We start from the raw sequence: 25,267 nt of genomic DNA, 5'->3' as shown, positions 1-25,267 counted from the left end.
TGTGTGGAAACAAAAATCCAAACCTAAAGCACTGTTGGACCCGACCTCGTGGCGTGGTCCTTACCCCCGTGGATTGTGCCCGTTCCCCGCCCCGGCCTTCACGGGCCACCCTTCCGAACTGCACCGAGACCCCTCATCCCGAGCCGCACGAGGTCGCATACCCCTCGTAGCTCCGCCATCTTGTTGGCATCCACGTGACTCTGTGCACCAGCCGGCGCGACCCCGCTCAACCCGGCCTCGGCCCCAGCGACGCCCCGACATCGAGGCACCAAGAACTGGCCAGGGGGTGCCACAGGAACCATTCACCGCCCCCGGCAGAGGACAGTATCGATGAGACCCCCAACTGTCCTCCCATCCCTAGGTGTGATCGCCCTGCAACTCTCTTTGGCCTGGCGCCTCTCCTGCTGGGCGTCTGGCCACCTCCACCCGGCCTCTCCGCCCCCCCCGGGCGCCAGGGTCCGGACATCAAAGGGCTCCAGACCTATATCTGGGGCGACCCTGCCACAGATCGGCAGTTGTATCCCGGAGTCGAGAGCCCTGCTGATTGAATCGCGGCTGACCCTACGGAGAAGAACTCTTGTCAGAACTATCACGAGCCCTGCAGACTGCGTCGCGGCTCCTTCTTGTCAACACTTTGAAGCTCCCCCGGAACATCGGGGCCCTGCTGACGCTGTCGCGGCCCAACCTCGCTGAAGCCTCCCTCGGAGCCCTGCTGACGACGTCGCGGCTCGAGCTGAGCAGAAACCATCTTGAGAGCCCTGCTGATCTGATCGCGGCTCTCCACGAACTGTACGCCAGAGCCCTGCTGACGCCGTCGCGGCTCGACCCCTCCGAGATCCGGAGGTCCTCCAGCTTGAGGATAAGAACTGGGCCCCAGGTACCCTCGTACTGAGCTCCTGCCAAAGACTGTCCCGCTACCCCTACCCTTCCAAAGAGACACTGAGACTTTTGTGGATCCCTCGATCCCTTCGTGTAAATATTGATCTCGTAACCTTTTAATACTGATAAAGAATTGCTTGTCTTGAGACAACCTCCTTAAGTCCTGTGTGGTGGTGTTACTGTGCTAGTACGTGATAGGAGAAGGATCTCTCAGGAGGCTTCTCGGCAGCGCTCGACTACTTCCTGCAGTGTGAGGGCCCCCCTTGGTGGTCTCGCCGACTCCTCGGGGTCCGTCTTCCAACATTTCTAATGGCATTTGATTATCTTGTTATCTGTTACTACTAGCGTATCAATGAAATCATCAAATGTCTCTATCAAAGCAGTGTATCTCTTCCCAATATTCTGCTTTTTGGAGGTAATGAATGGTGTTGATGGTTTCAGGAAAGCAGCGGCATTGTAACCACTTATGACATTGGCTGACACTGAGAGTGAAGCTCTCTCTAACACTGTCTGCTGTCCGCTAGGACCTACTTCATCCATACTATCTCTAAGGCCCTGTACTGCGCTCGCCTCTGGGTGATCTTGGACAGTCTGTGGGACCTTGACATTCCTCTTGGTCTACATTGAAGCCCTTAACCTTTCTGGAGACCTTTGAGTTGTTTTGAGCAGCCGCTCGACAGCATTGGTGGTGCGCCGCTTTGTGTATGGACGGCTCCGTGAGGACAACCCTGGGCATTTCTTGAAGGGCTACCTTCGCCCAATGCTGTGGTATGATGTCTCTCTTTACTTCGCTCTGGTGAGCAGATGACTGTCACTCGTATCTGAATCACTATGCTTTTAGGCATCTCTTTGTACTGTCTGATACCTGGTTGATCTCTGCCTCGCAGCACTTCTGATCGCAGCATTATCTTGCAATTTGCTGTCACTATTTGTATCCGCCTTTAACATTATCCCTCTGTATAACGTATAGCTTTAGGTTGCGTAGTAGCACTATATCTCTCTTTACGGCCTTGCCAACTGGTTCTTGGCCAACAGTGTGTAGACTTCTCAGTGAAGCTTTTGTTGTCTTCAAAAGCTTCACATTGGCTGGAGTAGCGCTTTGACTTCACTTATGCCTAGCGTTGATTCTGCACTTCAAAGGAGGCACATGTGGCATGCACAAGACCTCTGCAAACTCTCTGGGAGAGTATTATCAATCTTCGGGTTCTTTATCCCCTATCAGTTGTAACATCCTCCCCAGCCTGGGTACACGCTAACAACTGCGCCACACACAGAGCTTGGAATTACACATCTTCATTTGTCGGTGTATAACTGCGAACTCAACAATATGAACCTGCATTCACTTCATTACGCGCTAACACTTACTTCACAGGCATACGGAGTCCATCAGGAGCCAAAGTTGGGAACGTGAGATAAAGAGGGTGGACTTTCGGCGCTTGTATGAGTGTTTCTTGTGCTTTCACTGTCCAGGTGGTACCTTTGGTTTGCCTATTTTAGCTTTGTTTTGCACATTTGCTGTCTGTGGTCAGTTGTTCTGTGTGCCGTTGCATAGCTATTAATAATGTAGCAGGTGCAATGACGCAGGGGTAGTATGGGGCACGCTGCAACACAAATATGACATTCGATTAGTACGTGAACAGAGAGGTGGGGTTACATTTTAATTGCTTGCATTTGAGTCCATTACATCCGTGGTGCATCACTGGCTGGGTGGGACGCAGGGCTGGCCTGGCCATAACGGGCACCAGGCATTTTCCCGGTGGGCTGGAAGGGTGGAAGCTGGTTTTGAATCAGTGGGGGCCGGTTTTACAGCAGTGATGCAATATCAGCCCCGTGTAACAAAAGCGGCAGCAGTGCTTCACACTATCATCGAACCCGCCCCCCCCCCCCCCCACACCGGGGCTAGTGTTTCTCACTAGCACCCCCCTCCCGGGGCCAGTCCAGCTGAATTGCCAGGACTGGTTTGTGTTCCTAGTCCGGTCCTGGTGGGACGCACCTTACTTCGCCGTTCTTCTGCTTGTCCAGCACCTGTCATGATTGTAAGGACAGCAGATATTGCTGCTATTACCTACTCCGCCAGTTGTGTGGAAAGGGCTGTGATTACCACCTCTCGAGACCACTAGTCAGTATTCATAATCTTCACAGCCTAGGCGGGAGAGCCGGTATTATTATTCTCGTCAATGTTTGTTTTATGGGACTGGTAATTGGCCTAGCGGGAATCCTCCTTCTTGGTCCTTTTTCCGGGTACAGCGTGCTTCCCGCTCCGCAAAAGCTCGCCCCCTACCTCCTGACTGCCGTCACGAGGCAGGCAATGCATCAACGGCGCCCCCGAGGGCCCGGGCACCGGCTGAAAGCGAGTCGTCACTGCAGGACTCATCCGCCCCCTACGCTCAGGGCCAGCGCGAGCCTCCCGCCCAAGCGCGCAACCCAGTCACGCGCGCATCTAGGCGACTGATGGAGGGAACAGGCTAAACCGCCCTGACACAAATTACTCACAATTGCTGCCGCGTGGGTGAGCTTACCTACCTGTTGGGTACCAGTGGTGTTCGCAAGCCTTTTTCCAGTTAATTATATAACTGCCAAAATGGACACGTCACCCGTGTCACCTCCAGTTTTACAAGGCTAGTTAGGCAACTGCAGGTTGCATTCTGGTACTTGTGGTTTCACATTTTCCTATTGTAAGGGCGACCTTTAAAATCCCAATATTAAGTGTCTTAAAAGACCAGTACTGGCAAATGTATCATCCTTGACACAAAGTGCCTAAAATGTGAAAGGTTTTGCATTGCGTACTGCGTGGGTACACTGAAAATGCAGTGTTTCATTGTTTTCAAAGAACAGCTGCAATGTATATCTGCCAAATGCCCTGGTGTGACGTGTGGCACCTTCAGCTAAAAAGCCAGAACTGGCTGATAGTGTAACACGGCAACCGGCTGTTGGACAACTTTGTTTACATACATATACCCGATCCTATGGTATGCGTTGAGCTATTGTACACAGTCGCCATGCCGTGCTTTTCGTAAAGTGCTTATGCTTCTTGATGGAGTCAATAAGTCACGGCCATGATCGTCATATCGGGTCTTTCCACACTGGTCTTCGAGCTCTTGCTAGTGTCACTGGCAGCAGACGGATATTCCACTCCACGGCAGAGACAGCGCAGACTGTCCCCGGGTGGGGGCTGCCGCCCTCGCGCTGTCGCTTCCTCGCTGAGGCTCGGGATGAGAGAGGAGGTGGGAGGGAGTAAAACCAGTCCTTAGGACCAGCGGGACTTCCAGCAGCAAAACCCAGCGCAGCGCTGCCAGACAGACGCCGGAAACTCAGCAGGCCACAGAGGGGACCCCCGCCCATGCCAGTCCCTCGGAATTAGATGACGGACGGCTGTGCCCCCGGCGAGGGAAGAAGCAAGCCCTCCTCTGGTAGTACGGAACGGTGCAGGCGGAGTGCATCTCTGTCGAGGGTAACGTGTGCGCTGGAAGTTGAGTGGGAAGCGCCGAGAGGACCGACAGCGGGTTCCCAGGGACGTTTGTGCGTGAGGACAGGTGAGTGTCAGTTGGGACCACGTATCCAGAAAGCTAAACAGGGTACCCCTTTCTCCCTTGTGTCGCCAGGCAAGGGAAAGTTTTGCCGTTTTCATGTGAGATCGGGCTCCTCGAGGTTGCAGGTGTGAGATTGTTGTTCCGAGTGTGATTAAAGTGAGCGCGACACCTGCAAATGAATTGTGCCTATGATGTTATGGCGCCCTGTGTGCGCTCTGCAAGTACCTTGGACAGTAGCTTCACACATGCACTAAAGTAATATGAAAACGTTGTCTTGTAGTGTATTCCTCCTCCTAGCTCTTGTCTCTTTCACTCCACGTTACTGGTGATGTTCTTCAGGTTAACAGCTGTTATACTGCCTGCGCTGCCCTCAGCCTGTGTCTGATGTACTCGCTTTTCAGGTAGTTTTCCGTAGTCTGACGCTCAGCGTGCAGTGGGTAGCTGCTACTGTGTTCTGCGGCTTCCTGTACTTGACAAATCTCTTCCTGTGATATTCGTCCATCGGTCTCCACTCTGTGGAGGTGTTTGGCAGCAGACGGACGCACTTGCAGCTGAGATGTGCAGCCATGTGCTTGTTTATTGGATCATGCTGGCCTCTGTGGAACGGGTCCTTTGTCCCTGGTTTATGGTACTGCTGGCGAATAGATGGAGTGACCGGTTCACGGAAGTATTGGGCATCTGGAGTCGCATGCCCTTTCGATACACGTCTGACTGCCCCTGATCTATATTAATAATGGGCTATGGGTGTATATGCCTCTCCGTAGAATGTACCCATAGCTGTTACTGACATAATAATAGACAGATGTGATGTGATTTAAGTCCTGCACACCTTGATGCGTTTAACAGTTGAACACATCACTGACAGTGCTAAATATTTGACAGTCCCTTGTTCACAATAATGCTGGGCTAGAGGAAAACACATATCTCTGTAATGCACAGTCAACAATCAGCAGTTTTTTGTAATGTTTGGATATAGATATCACCCCACAGTCAATGGTTTATGGTAATGCGTCCAGACAGACATACACCATGCAGTGACAAATGGTTGATAGTTCTTGGATTATGATAATATTGGGGTATAAGTGTAATCACCGACCCTATGATTCTCAGTCCTTTGTTTGTGATGAATTTAGTTTACAGGCAGAGCCCCCTTTCCCTGTGATATATGACTCATAATCCCTGCTTTATTGTAATTCCCTATAGACGGGCACACCTCTCACTGTAATATATGGCTGGGGGGGCCCCTGATACAGTTTATGTAAACACATGTTCCTCTCCTACACATGCCACAGTCCCTGGACTATTGTACAGGTAAGGGTATAGATAGAAATCGTTGTGATATATGTGCTGCATCCTCTGGTTTATGGCAACAAGCTTTAGGCAGGTACACCGCTCACAAATATTTAGGGCTGGCAGTGCCGTGTGTATGGTAAAGTTAGGCTGTAGGTGTGAACCCCTCTGTCTGCGACAAAACATACACCAGTTACTGGTTGATAAAACTGATGGGTTCCAGATAGAAACCTCTGAGTCTGATGTCACCATTCCTGAGTTAGAATAATCTGTTGTTAATGACTCTGGGAACGCCGGATGATTTCCATAACTTCCCCTTGACTTATGTAGCTTCTCTTCATCTGTCCAATCTGTTGACTTCTTTCCCCCATCTTTATCTTGGGTTAATTTTCTATATCTGTCCTCAACTTGGCCAATGAATTTCTTTTCAGTGTCTGACACTGAACATGTCAAATTATGTCTATGTGCATAAGCTGTATCCAAACTTGTAGTCGGTATGAAATAAGTTCGAAGTCTTTCTTCTAACTTATAATAATCATACTTATTCAAATGCTTAAATGCTGGTACGTCAGGAAGTACTGTGTCATAATTAGAGAAATAATACTCGAACTGTTTCCTTTCATAAAACAGGCTAAGCAATAGACTGCAGGAAATCCCATAAGTCAATGGAAGGTGATGGTATCTAATACCCTCATCTACAGAAGCAGGCAACTGCATGCACACATAGCAATCTTTCGCATCCATCGCATCAACGTATTCATACAACAATTTCGCGTACGCATTAAGTTTGAAATCACCTTTAGACAAATCCATGTGTAACATACGACTTTCTTCTAGCATCATCGCCCTTTTATCTCCTGAAATATCCTTCTTGGTACTGGGAGTGACAGATGTAGGTGTTCCCAGCATCTTCCCCTCCTCCCTGTGGGCCACTGCATAGCCCTCTCCCCAGTGGTAGGTGGACAACTGTCCCTGCTCTGCTGATCTTTAGATCACCCATAGAACCACTGGTGTCCATGATTAACAACCATAAATCACTGCCGCTTTTTTACCTGACCCTTTGTTGTTCCATCCACGGCACTTGTCAATGCCTCATGAGTTTTGGTAATTTGAAAAGTTTCTGTGAAATTTATTTGTCAGTCTCTGTCCTTGTTCACATGTCATTGCTGGATAAAGGAAACTGTCCTGTCTCTGCAATATATAAATATTGGTTTCCTATTGGACACTTAGGGTTGCCGGCCCTCCTGTGTCTCTATGATATTCAGCTCACACTCCTGACCCCCTGATATAAGGATATCACTCAAACAGGGAACACCAGATCCCTCTCTGTGCCCACTGAGCAAAGCAGTCTGTAGGAATAGGTTCCTGCCCCTCTGATAAACAATCCACATTCCCTGTCCTCATCCTCCTGTACATAGAAGGTTGTAGACTGACAGTCATGTCCATCTGACATGCAGATATCAGTCGAACAGGCAACACCTGGTGCCATTCCGTGTCCTCTTGTGTAAGGCAGTCTAGATAAATAGGCTACAGCCCCTCTGATACACAACACACTGTCCCTTATGAAGCTGCCTGGTACATAGTAGGCTGTAGCTGGACACCCGAGTCCCAATTTTAGCCGGATAGACAACAATAACTCTCAGTGTGCTCATGTGTAAGGCAGTCTTGATAAATAGGCGACTGCGCTTCTGATACACAACACACAGTCCCTTTTGGAGCTGTCTGGTACATAGTAGGCTGTAGATAGACACCCACGTCCCAATTTTAGCCTGAGAGACAACAGCCCCTCTCTTTGTCCTCTGTGTCATGGCAAGGTGTAGACATCCTCATCCATCAACATGATATACAACACACTGTCCCTCTCAATCTCTTCAAGCACACAGCACATGGCAGATTGCAGATGGGCACTCCAATCTCTTCGATAGACACCACAAAGTTCTTCTCGGTGTCCTCTGGAACACAGCTTACTTGAGACTGGCAACCCTGTCCCTGTGCTACACAACACATTGTAGCTTTTAGAGCCTTCCGGTTTTTCCGTATGTGGCAGTGTGTATCTGCAATAAACAGATATCAGTGCCTCCTGGAACACGACAGGCTGCAGACTCACTGCTGTCCCTAATCTCGCTGGTGGTCCACACAGGGCAGAGTCTGCAGTATGTGCTGGATCTGTTCAAGGTAGGGTGCATCACAGTGGTGTTTCAGGGTCTCCACCTGAATCCCACCAACCTCTAGATGGAGAACAGACACATTAAGAGGGACAAGGACAACACAACATTGTTTTTCCTTTCCCAGTGTCTCTCCCCACACATTCAGCTGCTGCTTACATGGTGGTAGATATATGCTTTTAGTATGCTGTGTGTTTTTCCAAGGAGTGTGATTGTTCATCAATTAGAAGTGAGATGCTGGCATCTGTTTCAAAGACTATTTCTGCCCTATCAGCCACTTGGCTCCTTAACCCCTTATTGCTAACAAGAAACTGGCAGAAGGTCAGAAACTGAATTTTATTTTGCATTTCAAAGTTCTGCCAAGTGGCACTATGACATATTAACATCAGCTGCTCCTGGATTTTCAGCCAACAGCATGTGGCATTGTGGAGCAAATAGTTGTGCCCTTAACAGTGTCATCACTGGCTGAAACTCCCAGCAAGCGAAGTGCAATTGGCTTAAATGCCAGAACTGGTCAAATGTGTTAAACATGAGATGGAGCCCTTTGTCAGCTATGTTTTGAAGTGTTACAAAGTGATCTAGAGTCTTTGAAAAACTGCTTGTTTCACATTTAAATCTGAAATTTGACTTTATTCACATATTTTGTGAGGGTTACCTCTTTCATTCACATCATGCATTAAAACAGGAATTGGCAATGCACATTGTTTTGTATTTTGTGCAGTGGAAAGTTTTATATTAAGCTTCACAACACAACAAAGTTACAATGTGGACATCAGCATCACAATATTCCCTAACACAAACAGCAAGTAAAGGACAAGTGGCAGTAGCCGGCGTAATGTCACTTGATGCTCGCACAAATACACGATATATACAACACCGGTGGATAACACACTAAAGAGAGAGGACTTAAAGAATATTGTATGTTCTCTGTAGACATAAACATATAGAAACAGAAAAACCCATATGGAATTATCATACATTCATTTATGCACATAGAATGATAAACCTTGGCTATTGCGGGATGCTTCAACAGTGGGTTCCACTTCTAGCACTTGGAAGCATCCAAGACACCTACTGTTTGCTGGGTGTTTGGTCCCTAGTTTGGGTAAGGTTATGTCTGTTGTGTTTATATCCTTGTTAGATTGTGACACCTATTAACAGTGTGTGTGGGTGAGCTAAAAATGTTTTTTACTGGTGTTGATCAACCACAAGATTAAAAATAAGGGAGTCAAGCTTTGGACCCTGCTTATTGAACCTGTGGGGTTAGCCACCTTCCTCATTACTATAGGTTTGGGAATCTCCCATCAGGTATTGTGAAACAGTACTAAATTCAGAATGTATGTTATACAAGTGCATTCAATGTTTCCTATGTATATTAGATGGGCCAACAGCAGTGGACAGACCCCCTCTTCACAGAACTGGCACACCTTGGACAGAAACAGTGCAAGCGCCTCATCTTCAGAGGACAGGCACAACTAGAACAGCAGCAGTGCAAGCTTTTCCCATCACAGAACATGCACAAATCAGGCAGCCGCAGGGCGAGCTGTGCTACCCACAGCATGGCAGGAGGAAGGCAAACTCCCCTCTCTCGTGGAAGGCAGCCAGTTCAGAATATATTCATTTAAGACATAAGTGACATTTATGTTACAGACTGATCTCTGGAGCTGGTTACTCATTCACTGAGAGGAATGCATAGGTGGATGAGTGAGTGAATGTGAGAGTTGTGACACCTTTCTCACTTATGTCATTTTCCACGTCACCATCCCGAAAGTCCTGTCTACTGTTTGCATTGAGTCTTTAGTTTCCCATGTTTTGACAAGTAGTAAAGCCTAGTAGGCCATTGTTGTTATTTGGAGCAGCCCGGCTACAGCCTTAGTAACTACTCTGTAGGCAGGCACACAGGAGCCAACACCTTTAAAAACGTTTTGAATGTGCATGCTAGGTGCTGCACAATCCCAGCCGCAGCACTCCACCTGTTCAAAATGTCAAGTGCTGCTGCTGCCTGTTATCTACAAAGCACTATCCCTGCCAGTGCCCACTGGCACTTGGCAGGCTGCAGACACTCCTGTTCTTGTGGTAGACACACACAATCCCTATGACCTTGGGACATCACCACCTGCAGAGACATGTATCACTTGATATACAGTACAATTCCTGTCGGCTCACTAGAGACATGACCAGTGCTTAATTTGTGCCGGATGGGCCCACCAGCACTCATTGACTGAAACTTAGTTTTCTGCATCAGCTATTTCCAGAAAGCAAGAGAGGTAAAAAAAATACAAATCGCAAAGACATAGGAAGATAAAGATAGAAAATAATGTCACAAAGGGAGAAAACGGGCAACTGCAAGTGAGAGATAAAGCGGCAAAGAATATCTGGTGGTGGATAAAAGACATGTTAGGTGGATTTAAGGCTTCCAGCCTTTGTATGCTGTGTGCAGACATTTAACTGCAATGGCCACAGACTTCTGGCCAGACACCAACACTTTCTTGTACAAAGTAAGTACTTGACATGGCTGTCTGTAAGCATACGCCCCTCTCCATGCGATACACTACTCTTTTCAGAGTCTTCTGGTAAATGATCTGCTGTCCCTCTAATAAACGGGTATCAAGATTCTGAGACATGGCAGGCTGCAGACTGCCTCTTCTCTCCCTGTGATGCACAACACAGAGTGCATGCCTGTCTTTGATGTGACCAACAAGGTTTTAGACCAGTGATACTCTAAGTATTGCCCGGGGGACGCATGCGGCCCTCCTGACCTTTACATGCAGTCCCCTGAACAACAGCAGCACTGGGCTGCTGTTCACTCAACTCAGCACTAACATTAAAAAGATGTTAAATATACAGGCAAGCTTTTATTTAAAGGTTAATTGAAGTTAAAGAAAGGAAATGACTAGGTTGTCTTGCACCACTTAACTCTAGGAACACCTTTACTTTCAGACCCATCTTGCATCAAAACTGCATCCCCCCTCCCCCCGCCCTGCTGGCATCAATGCAGCCCTTGGTCAGATAATAGACCAAAGTGTGTGGCCCTTGGGAATATGTTTGTGAGTACCCATGTTGTAGACAGATATAGCTGCCTTGCTGTAGTAGTCTACAGCACACACTTTCTGTCTCTGGCTGAGTACTGCCTGTGGCTCTCCGATAGATCTGACTTTCCTTAGCTTTCACATCACCTCAGTGTTAACCTGGGGTCTGACGTCAGTCTCTCTAGGTATGTTTGTGACATATGAGGACACAACCATAGGCTGAATATCACCTAACGTCCAAAGATCAGATTTGTGATGTTTACATACTAAGCAAAGTCAGGTTCGAAGTTTGAGAAGTGATTTCCTTAACTTTAAATGGAATTAATATGAGGCGAGTGAATGACAAGGCATGTTGCTAAACCCTAGTGTGGTGAGTTGTTCTTATTTAATGTGCTGTAGGAAATATCTGACATAGATATGACATTCATACATTTAATCTAACAGTCGATCTCGTAATATTACCATTTTTCATTGAGCAATTTATGAAGATTCGTGATACATGAGGGGAGTCGTTCAAAGTTATCTATAAAATAATGCAATTATTCTAAAAAATAAAAATAGTACAAAATAAGTTTTCAGTGGTAGCTAGATTACAATGGAAATTTACAAAGCAGTTAAAAAACATAGGGGCATATGTACAAGCCCATATCTCCACAGGAACATCACTTTTTGTAACGTTCCCGTGGCGATAGGGGCCTTGCCTTATGTACAAGTCAGTGTTCAGCCACTTAATGTGGCTTAATGCTGCCTTGTACATAAGGCACCCTTTCACGCTATGTTTAGCGTGAAAGGGGCATGCAGTGGGTGTTGTGGTGGACGTTCCACCGCAACACCCATTGTATTTGACGCTACCCCTATGTACAAGTGTGGCGTACATAGGAGGCAGCGCCAAAATTAAGACCAGGAAAATCCTGGTCTTATGTTGGCAAAATGAGGACAAATGCATCATTTCTCCTAGTTTTTGCTTTTTCCATGTGTGCTGCAAACAAAGTTTCAACTGTCTTGGAAGGCCCAATTAAAGGTGATAAAGTGGTCAAAAGGAAAAACATACATACAAATGGAATAAACACAGAAATAAAGCTTTAAATTACGATCAATAGTATGCCATGCCTTATGCTGTGTTATTTAGTGTAAATTGCGAGCTGAGACTATATTTTTTCATAAACGAGTTGTTGCGCTGAGGTAATTTGTAATTTATATATTCAGAACAGTTAGCCAGGTGAACCAGGGGATTTTGCAGTTGCAAAACTCTCTGATTTACAAAATCTAAGTCTGCACCTGCAAAATCCATTTTTTCTCATTTGTTAAACCTATTTTATAATTTGGTAAAGTTTTACAGATGCCTAAAATGGATTTAGAAATGGAAACCAATTCGCAATTTGGAAGGTGCCTGTTTTGCGCGTTCCTTTCAAATTGCGAATTGGTACCATATGCATCAATGTTTCGCAACAGTAATTCGAGTCGCAAACCATTAAATGGCTACCGACTTCCAACATGGGGTGGTAACAGATTCATAAAGCGGAAGCGGTCACCTTTGAACGCCTTCCGCTTTGGGAATCAAAGTAGCAACTTTGGGCGGAGTAGGTGGTGGTCCAAGTGACCACTGCCAACTCTCCCTGAGGTTTTTCAAAACTGAAAACATTAAAAAAAGAACACAGGTTCCTTTAGGGTATTCGGACTCTTTAAAATATAAAGTTTTCGATTTTAAAATGCAGTCACAGCGAAGGTGGGCTGCTGTCCTTTGCAAGGCAGCATTCCTGTGATTCCTGGGACGCGCACCGGTGTAAGCTGATGCTCCTTGATCTAAGTACTTATACTGAATGCTTTGCACCTATTTGCACAGTCTATGTATGTTTTTAATACTGATTCGCGAGTCTTAGAAACGGACTCTGATTGTTTTAAACCTCCGCGCTCATTTGCACAGTTCTATGTATTTTAAAGCTGAATTGCGAGTTTAAAAAAGTACTGTCTATCTTAAAGCTGATTTACAAGCTTAAAAGACGTCTCCTACCTCTCGCTCACTCTATTGGCATCACCTGCATTCACACGAGAGGGCAACTCTCCCCAGTCCACCGCAAGACTTTCTCGATTGAGTGGAGGGAGACCTGACCTGACTTACTCCCGGTTGAGTGGGAAGTTGGTGTTGTAGTAACCCAAACTCCCCTCTACAAAACCGGATGCGTCACCAGACGCGCAGCGGGCGCTCCGGCGGCACACCGAAGGCGTGCCAAAGGCAAGCCCATTTGCGCCCATCCACGCCCTGACATCGCCAGGAGCCACAGACCCTGGTCGTTCCTCCCCAGAACCAGGTTTGTCTCACCCCCGTTCTTACTCCAGTAGAGAGCTGTTAGATCTTAGAACCAACCCTCAGCCGTCATGCTTGCCTGGGACCTGGCCAGTTTTAGAAGGCCCTTTCTCCTTCTGAACATGCCGATTTCAAGGTACTTTGCTTGAGCCAACTCCCGCCTATGAGGATCCTCCCCAGATCACCAAGCTAGGGTGGAAAAACATGCTTTGCAATGACAGATCCTTGCCCAAGCATCCCATCGAGATATGGGATCTCATCTCCTCAGTGCAGCCGGACATTGGTTTCCTGACAGAAACATGGATTAAGCCCCATTCTTCTCCAGCCATCACGTTAGATTTACCTGATGGCTTCAAGATTATAGGATTGGACAGACAGTCATGGGTGGGGGGGTGGAATAGCAATAATACATACGGACAGCATCAAAGTTACTTTGCTGGAAAAGCGCTGCAATGCTAACATTAAAATCATAGTCTTCCGGTTGCACCTCTTATCACAATTCAGCAGGAAGGGGGCCTTAGTCTATCGGCCCCCTGGCCCATTAGCCAAATTCTCACTCCAATTTACAGAACTAATAGCCCCCCATGTGATCTCGACCAACAATTTCTTATTGCTGGGAGACTTTAACGTCCATGGCGAATGTAGCTCTAATACTGACTCATGTACACTTATGGCAGACCTTGCTCTCCTGGGCCTATCTAAGCTTAATGAAGGACCCACTCACACAGTTGGTCATACACTGGATATTATATGTTCTAATTCCTATTGAACCTCCACAGCCGCTGACGTGGTCAGACCATTCATCAATTGAATTTTTCATCCAGGGCCCTAGGGAGATGAATTGCTCCACCCCTGCCTCTCATTATTTTGCCTATAGACAATGGAAGAAAATCATCCCAGAGCGCTTCCGAGCCTCCTTCATGGTGCCCTGGGGCGATGCAACTACCAATATAGAGGATGCTCTTGATAAATATAATACCGCCATCACTTGCGCCATAGACCAACTCTCATCTCTGAAATCTTTTCCCAACTCCTCTAAGCGCCCTCAGACTGCTTGGTTTTCCCCTCAGCTTCACACTCAAAAACAACTGTGTAGAAAACTCGAAAGACGCTGGCGTCACACCCTTGAGGAGAAGGATAAAGATAGCTTTAAGGTTACTCTTTCTGACTACCAAAAAAACATTAAGACCGCTAGGACAGCTCACATCGTGTCTCAACTAGCGCAGGCTGGAAACGCTCCCAAGACCCTTTACCGTATTCTCCAGTCTTTTATCAATCCCTTGGCATGTGATTACCTAGAGGCCCCCTCACAATCCCTTTGCAATGACATCGCCCTATACTTCTCTGAGAAAGTAGAGCTTATCTACGTTAAAATCGTCTCATCAGGGTGCCAGCCTCTGGTCGCCTTGGCTGCTGACCTGGTAAACATCCAGCTTTTAGAAAGCTTCCCTCCTGTGACCTTGGGAGATGTTTAATCATTGCTGCACACCATAAAATCTTTCTGTCCCCTAGATATCATCCCAGCCAAAGTCGCAACCTCGCTGTCCTACCAAATATCACCACCCATAGAGTCCCTCCTCAATCTTTCTCTAAGAGATGGTCACGTCCCTCTTGAATGGAAAGCAGCAGAGGTTATGCCTATCCATAAGAACTCCAAGGCGCCTATGACTGATCTTTCCAATCTCCGCCCCATCTCGCTTCTCCCCCTCCTGCGCAAACTAATAGAGAAACACATCAACAAACATCTGTCCGACCATGTCGAACTCACTGGTAGTCTAGATCCCTCCCAGTCAGGCTTCAGACCCAAATACACCACAGAATCAGACCTGCTAGGGGTTACAGACAACATCAGGATGACCCTGGACAGGGGCCAATCAATGATTCTGGTGCTGCTGGACCTTTCTGCCGCGTTCGACATGGTCTCACATGAGATATTGCTCAGGAGACTGGAAGAGATTGGATTAAGAAATTACGCCCTACGGTGTATGAAGAGCTTTCTCTCCTACAGGACCCAGACCGTTAATCTTGGCCCTCATCAGTCCTTGCCTATGAAGCTGACCAAGGGAGTCCCCAAGGCTCGTGTCTGAGCCCGACCCTGTTTAATATCTATGTGGCTCCGTTGCCAAATCTCCTCAGAACCTGTGGTTTAATTCCTATCTCCTACGCCGACGATACACAGTTATTACTCCCTTTCAGTAAACGTACCCCAGCTGTACAGTCTGCCTTCTTGTCTGGAATGAAGGCTATATCCAACTGGATGAGATGTAATTTCCTACAATTTAATGTGGGGAAGACGAGATCATGCTCTTTGGTGATGCCCCACTACTATGGACCCCGGACTGGTGGCCGGTGGACCTAGGCACTCCCTGCCCCCAAGTCCATTGTCAAGAACCTAGGCATTCACCTTGACCAGACTCTCACTCTGAAGGAGCACGCAGCTCAGACCGCTGGCTCCTGCTTCCATATGCTGGACCTACTACGCCGAGTTTTCCCCTTGCTTCCTGACTCCACTCGAAAGACCCTGACGCAGGCCCTAATACTGAGCCGTCTGGACTACTGCAATGGCCTCCTGGTCTCAGCCAATGAGTCCTCGCTTTGCAGATAGTTCAGAACACTGCTGCGCGACTGGTCCTAAATGCCCCCTCCGGGACTGTCTCTCGTTGTCTACTCCATCAACTACATTGACTCCCAGTGCACGAACGGGTCAAGTTTAAGGTTTGCTCCACGATCCATAAAGCCTTAAACAACCTCGGCCCCGCTTATCTTGCCGAGAAACTTACGCAGTATACACCCGCCAGATCCCTCCACTCTTGAACCAAATCCCTTCTTGTGGACTCCCGTGTTAGGAGGTCCAGATTGGGAGGAAAGGCTTTCTCCCACCTTGGTCCCCTCTATTGGAACCAGCTTCCCTTGTACTTAAGACAATGCCATATCCACCTCCAATTCAGAAAGCACCTCAAGACCTTCCTCTTCTGCCTCTGATCTTGTTCCAGCTCCTCAGCTCCTCTGATGCATGTCTGCACCGCAGAGATACCCCTTCGGGGGTCGATTCAGGCGCTATATAAATGATTAAATAAATAAATAGCCAATCATAGGTGGTTTCAAATTGTGAACTTGCTAATTAATATTCATTAGACAGGCCGTTCTGCAATTAACTCTGATTACCTATTTTTCAAACTGACCTATTAGTACATAGTTTAGTTAATAAAATTAGATGCTGGAAACAGAAACTCTGGTCACAATTTGCAACCAGTATCTTAGAACATCTGGCTCAGTGTTCGTAAGTGCACATTCCATTCCCATTTCTGGGCACCACATCACAACCTAATAGAGTGGGGTGCCTGCATGGACTGAGTTGGTTAGAGCCCAGGATAATTACAAGGAAGTCTTTGGCAAATACATTGGTGGCTGTCCTTGAAATTCTGATCCTGTATGTTTTTGTCTTTTTGAATGGTACTGAGGTGAGTCCAAGTGATGACCAAAGGTAGCTGTTAATAGTGATCATGTTTGCAAGGAGTTCTAAACAGCTGGTCTATAGCTGGTGACATATATAGTGTGCACATTTAAGAAACCTGGTTGAGATATTGATATGCTGTGACAAAGTCATTAATGACATCATTGATATTGTCATAGTTGAAATCCTTAGTAATGCATTGAGGTGGAAGTTAGACCTTCACGCCGCCTTTCATGACTTTTGTGCATTTCAAGTCAAGTATGACAGGAAATAAACTTTAATTTCTTTTTAATTAACATGTTTGTCAGCTAGATAACTACTTTTTAGGGTTCACTTTATTTCTAAGTTCAGTCCACTTTTTGCTAAGCAAGTTATTTCTAAATTTGACAAGCTGTGACCAAAAACTGCATTGCTTTCATCTTAAGGTATGTGTAATACGCGGCTTGTTAGGTTACCCTGTGTTATTTGTTAACTTGTGTTTTATGCTCTGTTATGTTATTGAATGCATAGTTCCTTCATCATGAAATAGAAGATAAGTTAATCAGAAAATTAGTGCTCACTCCTTAGATTTATGTGCAACCTACAAGCAATGAAAAATTCAAACTATGGGCATGAAAGCAATCTCCAGTGATGAGTTGGGAATCCTGTATCCTTCTATTTATAGTTACTTTCTATAAAGAATTGACAAGCACTCTGTCAACAAATACCTCTCCTGTTTTGTTCTCCCAGAGTTTTTGTGATGAGCAGAGCTTATATTTCCAGGGAAAAAATATCAATTAAATGTTAAAATTGCTTTAAAAATCCTTCCCGCAAAATTAGACATAAATAAGATTTTGTTATCCCTGTCAAAAGCAGAGTTTGGGAAATGTTCTTTGGCTTTCCATAGGATAGCTAACAAATTGTAGGTAAGCTAAAACCAACGAGCTTAAAAGATGGTGGTTTCCCTGCAGCAAAATGGCCTATTACCAGAACACTTAACACATTTAATGAATGTCTTTCCTCAATGGGATTCCTGTTCTCTGTTTTTGAAGAGCACCTTACTGATACCAACAGAGAAGAAATCTCCTCTTGACCTTTAAAATGTAGTGAACAGTTGAGCAACATCAAATCTTCATTTTCTGGGCATGATTGCTGAAATGGTAATAGTTCAGCAACTGAAGAACTGTCTTGAATCCCTGCTTTACTGACTTTTAGTTTGGTTTTGTTCCCTTAACCATGTCACTTCTGAGATGTTTGTACACCTCTAATCCAGGGGTTTTGTCAAGAAATCTGCATTAGGTTATTCAAGTACATGTCCCTGTTTTGTCCCTTATGCACCCACATAAACTATATGTTTTTGACACATTTAGGGCTGTGTATTGGCGCCAGCCCTGCATCAATATCTCATTGCAGACCGACGACACAATGCTAAATGCAGAGATATTTTAATTTTTTAGGAAACTTGCACAATATTTTGTTGCATTTCTAAAAACTGACATATATCCCAGAACATTACCCAAGGAAATGTTGTCTTCTATGTCTGCAGTCCATCAATACCAAATATATGTGGATTTTCCGAGGGATTGTGGTCTGCACAATCAATTATGTAATATTAGTGTAGATCATAACATTGTGGCAGAATCACTGTTTATGGTGCACTGTTCACTTGATAACCGATGTCAAACTCAGGTTTAGATGAAAGTGTAAAAACTATATATTTTGTAATTCTGTATGACAGAAGGAATCTACTGACCCATGGCATACCTCCCTTGCCCTGATTATCTGGCCAGTAGACGCTATGACTATGACATTTGTCAGATTTTAGCACTTTTTTGCAAAACGCAGCAATTCCGTCCAGTTTCCTTTGCGCAGGAATTTATCCCTGCCAAGGCTTGAACCTCAGATTTGTTCATCTGAGTTTCCAGAGTATTGGAATACCAGACATATTTAGGTTTTCTATGGGTCAGGGTGCCTATATGTGATAAACTGGGTGCAGTGCATTTTGAAAATTTGGAAACCAACCGCAAACAAAATGCCGGATTAGGGTGCCTGCCTTTCGGTCACAGATATCACCACTGGGCTCTATGAATACATACTACACACTACACACATATACTTTTACCATCTACACATCCTAAAGGTTTTACCGGTTGGTACCAAACCTTCATCACTCTGATTGGCTGGCCACAAGATCGCACTGAACATGATCAGCGTTTTTTTTTCAAAACATTGTAATCCCCGCCAGTCTACCACACGTTGGAACCCATCTGAGTTAACACTTGACCCTCAGCTATGTTCCACTGGGTCTCCTGAGTATAGGGAAACCAGGCATGCATGTGTTTTCCATGGGTTTAGGGTACCCCCAGGCGACAAACTCGGTTCAGTGTATTTTGGGAACTTGAAAAACAGCTGCAAGATAAATGCTGATTTAGGCTACTTATCTTCTTGTTGCAGGTATCAACCCTGGACTGTAAAGAGCCATACCACAACAATATAATTTTAATATCTATATATTATAATATTTCTGGCTCTCAATGCTAGACCACCAGCACTCTGATTGACTGAATGGAAAAATAGGTTAAACAGAACATTAGTCAGGTTTTCAACATAATTTCCCCAAAACATGGTAGTTCCCTTCAGTCTACCTCATACAGAAACATCTCTCCTAAGGTTTGACCCTAGTTTGTGTCCCTCTAGGTTTTACGAGTGTGGGGTTATAAGACATGGGTGGATTTTTCATGGGTTTCAGCAGAGATGTACTCTCTAGGCACCAGGAAATGTTTTTGATGGGTGAAATACCAATGGGGATCTCTGCAGCATTTTGACACAGGGTCATGGGAACCTACCAAACCCAGACATTTCTGAAAACTAGAGGCACAGGGAATCCAATATGATGTGGCTTATCTGAGTCCCAACACATGTTATTACCCCAAATCACCTAAAAACATCATTGAATGGGTAAGAAAATCACACATTCTTCACATTTCTATCGCAGAAAGCTACAGAATTTTAGGCAAATGGCAAAGTCCTACCATCCACTATTTTTAACACGTCTCCTGACAACAATGGTACCCCAAATAAGTGGGTGAAATTATTACACTCATCAGTAAATAGCCAAAATTCTGACCATGTGAACACCATTATCACACAATATTGGCGTCACATGGTCAAGTATGTGGGCAGTTCTTCTCAGTTATGATAGGCTCCCATATAGCTGAGTCACTATTTGTATTGGTAGATATGTAGAAACAACGGCTGGTGAGAGATTTGCTGTTCCCCCTCAAATTTTAGACCTTTTCATTGCAGAAATTTGAGGACATTTTTTTTTTGACCTGGCTGGGAAATCTGGATACGAAAAAGTGGTGAGATCCTAACAAGCCACACCACCCAGGACTATTCAAGATATGTAGTGTTAGAAATGTCTTGGGTTTGTAAGTTTTCCTAGGTGCAGGACGCCCTCAAGTCCAAGTGTTTGTTTCTGCAGAGCAGCAAGGAGCCAGGTGCTGTTTGGATTTTTCTAAGCCTGGGCGAAGCACTACGCTACGCTCGCGTAGTTTGCGAAGTTCGCGCTACTTCGCACTACGCGAACTGTACGTAGCACAGTGCGAACACGCGTAGCGTAGTGTTGCGTAGTGCTGCGGTCATTTTTTGCTTGCTCGCGGTCCTCAACGTCAAGTTGGCGACCGCGAGCAAGCAAAATGACATCCCGGTGAGACTTTTTCCTTGTTCGCGATCAGCAACATCAAGTTGGCGATCGCGAGCATGGAAAATAAACCTCCCGGCGAGATTCCCAATGCGAGGAGGTCAGGTTTCTCATTACGAGGGGTCGCGTATGCTCGCGACCGCTCGCGATGAGAAACTACCAGTTCGCGTTGAGAAAGCTGCCGCTTGAGTAAAAATCTACTCGAGCAGCAGAAAACTACAGCTCGCACTGTGCAAGATGCCATTTTCAATGATTGCACAGTGCCGGTTGCTTGTCTGCACTGTGCAATCATTGAAAACAACATCTTGCACAGTGCGAACATGTTACTACGCAGTTTGCGAAGTGCTACGCGTAGCTCGCGTAGTGCGAACTTCACTTTGCGTAGCTTCGCGAAGTGCTACTTCGTGAACTACGCCCACCCTTAGATTTTTCTTAGATAAATAAAAATCCAAACAGCGTATTGGTTCCTTGCTGTGGTGCAGATATATGTGTGTGTGTATATGTGTTTGTCTGCTGCCCACCAGGAAGCCATGAGTGTTTTGGATTTTTTTCTAAGAGTTGGAAAAACTAATCCAACCAGCATCTGGGTTACTCACTGTGGTGCAACGTATGTGTCTTCTCTCTGCCGAAGAGCTAGGCATGGTTCAAATTTTTTTCTGCGGCCAATAAAAAATTCAAACAGCATCCGGCCCTCTCACTGGGGGCCACATGTGTGTGCCTGCTGTGCAGTGAAAAACTAGGTGCTCTTTGGACTTTTTCTTAGCTTCATAAAAAATTGAAACAGGGACCAGGTTGTTCTCTGGGAACTAGACTGGGGAGCAGACCTGTGTGTCTGTCTGCGCCCCAGCAAGAAACCAGGAGGTATTTGGCTTTTAGTATTAAGAAAAAATGCAAACAGTGTATGGGCTCCTTGCCTGGGCACAATAGTGCGCAGGTCTGCACCACTTTGGTGAGCCAGGTACAGGCTAGATTTATCTTGAGATGAAGAAGAAATCCAAACAGTATTCAGCTTCTTTTTGGACCACAGACGAGTGTGTCTGCTCCCCAGCATGGTGTTAGGAAAAATTTGGATTTTTCTGAAGCTAAGAAAAAAATCCAAACAGTATCCAAGCTTCTCACTGGCCCACAGGCGTGTGTGTCTGCACTCCAAAGAGGAGCCAGACACTGTTTTGAATTTTCCTGAGGCTAAAAAAAAATCAAAAAGGCTTCTTGGCTCCTCACTCTGTGTGTTTCTGTCTTTTGCATTTTTAATGAAGATAGATAAATCCAATGTAGTAGCCAGGCTTCTTGTGGTGCAGACATGAGTCTGTCTTCTCTTCTGCGAGCAGCCAGGTGCTGCTTGAGTTTATTGTGAGGCTAAGAAAAAAATCCGAAGAGAGAGAGAGAGAGACTGACTGTATCTGTGTCTGTGTTTCTGTGTGTTTGTGTCTGTGTCAGTGTCTGTGTGTCTGTTCCCCAGAAAAGAGACAGTGGCTGGTCTGGATTACGCTGAGGCAAAGAAGCCATCCACATAGCGTTAGGGCTCCTGTATGGGGCACAGATGAACAGGTAAGTGTATAGACTCCAGCATGATGCCAGGCTTGGTTTGAATTTTTACAGAGGTTAAAAAGCAATCCAGTCAGCACCTGGCTCCTTGCTGGTGTGCCTTGTTTATATCTGTAACCCAGAAAAAAGTCAGACGCTTGGAATTTTGTCTTAGGCTAAAGAAAATCTGAAAAGTGTCTGGCTACTTGTTGGGTACATACAGCTCCTTCCTCTCCCAGTGTTTATCTTGGACAGAGAGGCACTGCAGAATGTTGGAGCTTTCTGAAACTGAATTACAAAATAGGATTTGAATGGGATGGACTAGGCACAAACCTAGTCACTCACACTCTAATCCCCATCTCCTGATTTGTTTCGTCTGTTGGTCAGGTATTAAGTGTGGCAGGAGGAAGGGGCTGGGCTGTTCCTCCTGCCCTCTCTCCCACCTCCTTCCCTCACAGCAATAGAATTTTTTTGTCTCAAGCTGGTGGACATGGTTTGGTGGGAGCTGAGGGTAGGAAGAACTGCTATTAACCCCTCCTATAACCCCAACCACCAGATCCATCTTTTGAATGGATTTGGGAGTGGCTTGGGAATCCTCCTAGGATCATCCTGTGAGTGTGATGCCATTAGTGATGTCACATGCATATTAATGAGCCTGCATGGAAGTATGATCCGAGCCTCCTCTTTTAGAAGTTTGCCAATGCACAGAAGGACTCAGTCACTGGTAAATTCCTTCCCCTGCAAAAAAAGGGGAATGCCCCATCAAGTGGACAAAATATATATTTTAAAAAAAAGGGTTTTGCACCAAGGACAGTACTATGAACAATGTGGTATATAAACACATCATAGGAGCGTCCTAATGGCACTTACGTATGACACACATATGTGTGTGTGTACATATATATATATATATATTACCTACTGGCGGTCGCCAGTAGGTAGTTATAGTTAGGACCTATTTTACATTGGAAATCCGCAACATTCTATTCCCAATAACTTTGGCGCCGGTTGACGAATCTTCGCGAAATTTTCAAAACATTTGGCCAGCTCCGGTCCGCTCCTATCCTGAAAGTCTCGGGTGATTCATGAAGCAGGGGCCAAGAAAAAAGGGGGGTCCCAAAACGTGTTTTCCCCATGCACTTTTCCATAGGGACTTTTAGTCGCAGCTACAGCCCGAACTGCTGAACGGAATTACACCAAAGTTGGCAGAAAGGTAGATCTTGGTTCAGAGTCGTGCCTTTTGCTTAAATCAGTAGTTCCTGAGAAAATCAAAAATAAAAATACATATATATCTGGGCGGAGACTAACCACACATCTCATCGTGAGATCTGATTGGCAGTCAGCACTTCATCCAAGAAGTGTTGGCAGCCATCTTGGGACCAATATACATGATAGCACCTCATTAAAAAGCATTGCAGTTAATAGAAGGTTTTAAGACTTTAGTTACATTATAAATGATTTGTTGATGGTACCATACTCATTTTAGGAATTGTGGTATGTTCTAAGTTGATTTTACCATGTGAAAGAGCCTTCTGCTGGGATATCATGAATCATGTTTGCGAGAAAACTATTTTCTCATGCTTTTCCCACAGAGGTTTGGAAGGTGATCTATAAGCTGAACGGAGAGCATATTTTCAGTAAATTCACATTATCTTTCTCAGTCAGGTGAGAATGAAGTCTGACATTCTCAGAAAAACATGTACATCCAACAAGGGCAGAGACTGTCAGTTAATTCCTTTGTGTTCTACTGCAGCTTCCCAGAGTGTTCCAAAGAACAACTAGAGCGCTAGCAGTCCTACTTATGACAAACTTTTGGTACACCTGAAGCCATCTTGATTGGATTAAAGTGGTAACTCTTAAAATATTTAATTTAAAAAGGAACAAAATGAGGGGGTTCATTTTGCCATAGAAAGTATGATTAGTGCTGCAGAAAGAAAAAATAGGGCACATTTTAAGTGACTTCTCAAATCCTCTTCTATTTCATTAAAAGATTCTGACATGCAGACTGAAACATGCAATTTCAATACCAGCAGCAGACTTCCCTGGTGAGCAGCAGCTTTAATACAGTGATCTAATGAGCAACTAGAGTGCTAACATTTTGAATGTATGGCAAATGTGTGACACATCTGTATACCTTTTTGATGGAATCAAAGTAAAAAACTGAAAGTATTCCTACTGAGGAGACTGTGGTAAATGAGGAAATTAGGAAACTTCATAACAAGTAAGTCTCCCAAGATGGCCACCAGAGACAAAAGAGACCAAATGTAGCACAAATATCACCCAGATGTAGCCCAAGTATAGCCCAATGACAGAATGTCCCAGAGGGTTCTAAAGAATGACTAGAGCGCTAACAGTCTTACTTCTGACAAAAGTATGGCACATATGAAGCCATCTTGATTGGAATAAAGTGGTAACACTTAAAACATTTAATTTGCAAAGGAACAAAATGAGGGGGTTCATTTTGCCATGGAAATTATGATTAGTGCTGCAGAAAGAAAAATTAGGGCACATTTTGACTTCTCAAATCCTCTTCTATTTTATTAAAATATTCTGACATGCAGACTGAAACATGCACTTTGAATACCAGCAGCAGACTTCCCTGGTGAGCAGTAGCTTTACTACAGTGATCTAATGAGCAACTAGAGTGCTACCATTCAGAATTTATGGCAAATGTGTGACACATCTGAATGCCTTCTTGAATGAACCAAAGTAAACAAGCATTGAAAATGCAATAGGTCTTGCCCTCGTTTAAGTTAAAGCAATTCTGTTTGTAATTAGGTGGCTGTTTAGCTTTGCTTGTATTAATGTTATTCAAACTCTCATGTACATAACATGCATATGCATGCATATATGTATGCATGCATTTATATTTGTTTTTATATAGATATGCAGATTATATATATGTTTTTATATGTATGTATATATATATACACATACATATATATAAAGGCATAAGCATATATATGGATATATATATGTGCATATGTGTGCGTATAGAGAGAGGTGGAGAAGTAGAGGTGTAGAGGTAGAGAGGTAGAGGTAGAGAAGTAGAGGTAGAGAGGTAGAGAGTAGTAGAGAGAGAGGTAGAGAGGTAGAGAGTAGAAGATGAGAAATAGAAAGTAGAGAGTGAGTAGTAGAGAGAAGTAGAGAGTAGTAGAGAGAGTAGCAGAGAGTGAGTAGTAGAGTGAGTAGTAAAGAGTGAGTAGTAGAGAGTAGTAGAGAGTAGTAGAGAGTGGGTAATAGAGAGTGAGTAGTAGAGATTAGTAGAGAGTAGTAGAGAGTGAGTAGTAGAGTGATTAGTAGAGAGTAGTAGAGAGTGAGTAGTAGAGAGTGAGTAGTAGAGAGTGAGTAGTAGAGAGTAGTAGAGAAAGAGTAGTAGAGAAAGAGTAGCAGAGAGAGAGTAGTAGAG

At 45.1% G+C, this 25,267-nt stretch overlaps 1 protein-coding gene across 1 annotated transcript in view; it reads left to right on the top strand.

Annotated features, from left to right (window-relative positions):
• The first annotated feature begins 4,097 nt into the window (after positions 1–4,097).
• The window catches only part of TMEM91 (transmembrane protein 91), a 272,021-nt gene continuing 250,851 nt past the window's right edge, over positions 4,098–25,267 (top strand). Inside the window, exon 1 of the mRNA XM_085625278.1 lies at positions 4,098–4,412. The gene's annotated coding sequence lies outside the window, so the exon portion shown is untranslated. The remainder of the gene's footprint in view (positions 4,413–25,267) is intronic.

The sequence above is a fragment of the Triturus cristatus genome, chromosome 9 (assembly GCF_964204655.1).
Source record: "Triturus cristatus chromosome 9, aTriCri1.1, whole genome shotgun sequence".
In the NCBI taxonomy this organism is placed as follows: domain Eukaryota; kingdom Metazoa; phylum Chordata; class Amphibia; order Caudata; family Salamandridae; genus Triturus; species Triturus cristatus.
This window is presented reverse-complemented; position numbering and strand designations above follow the sequence as displayed.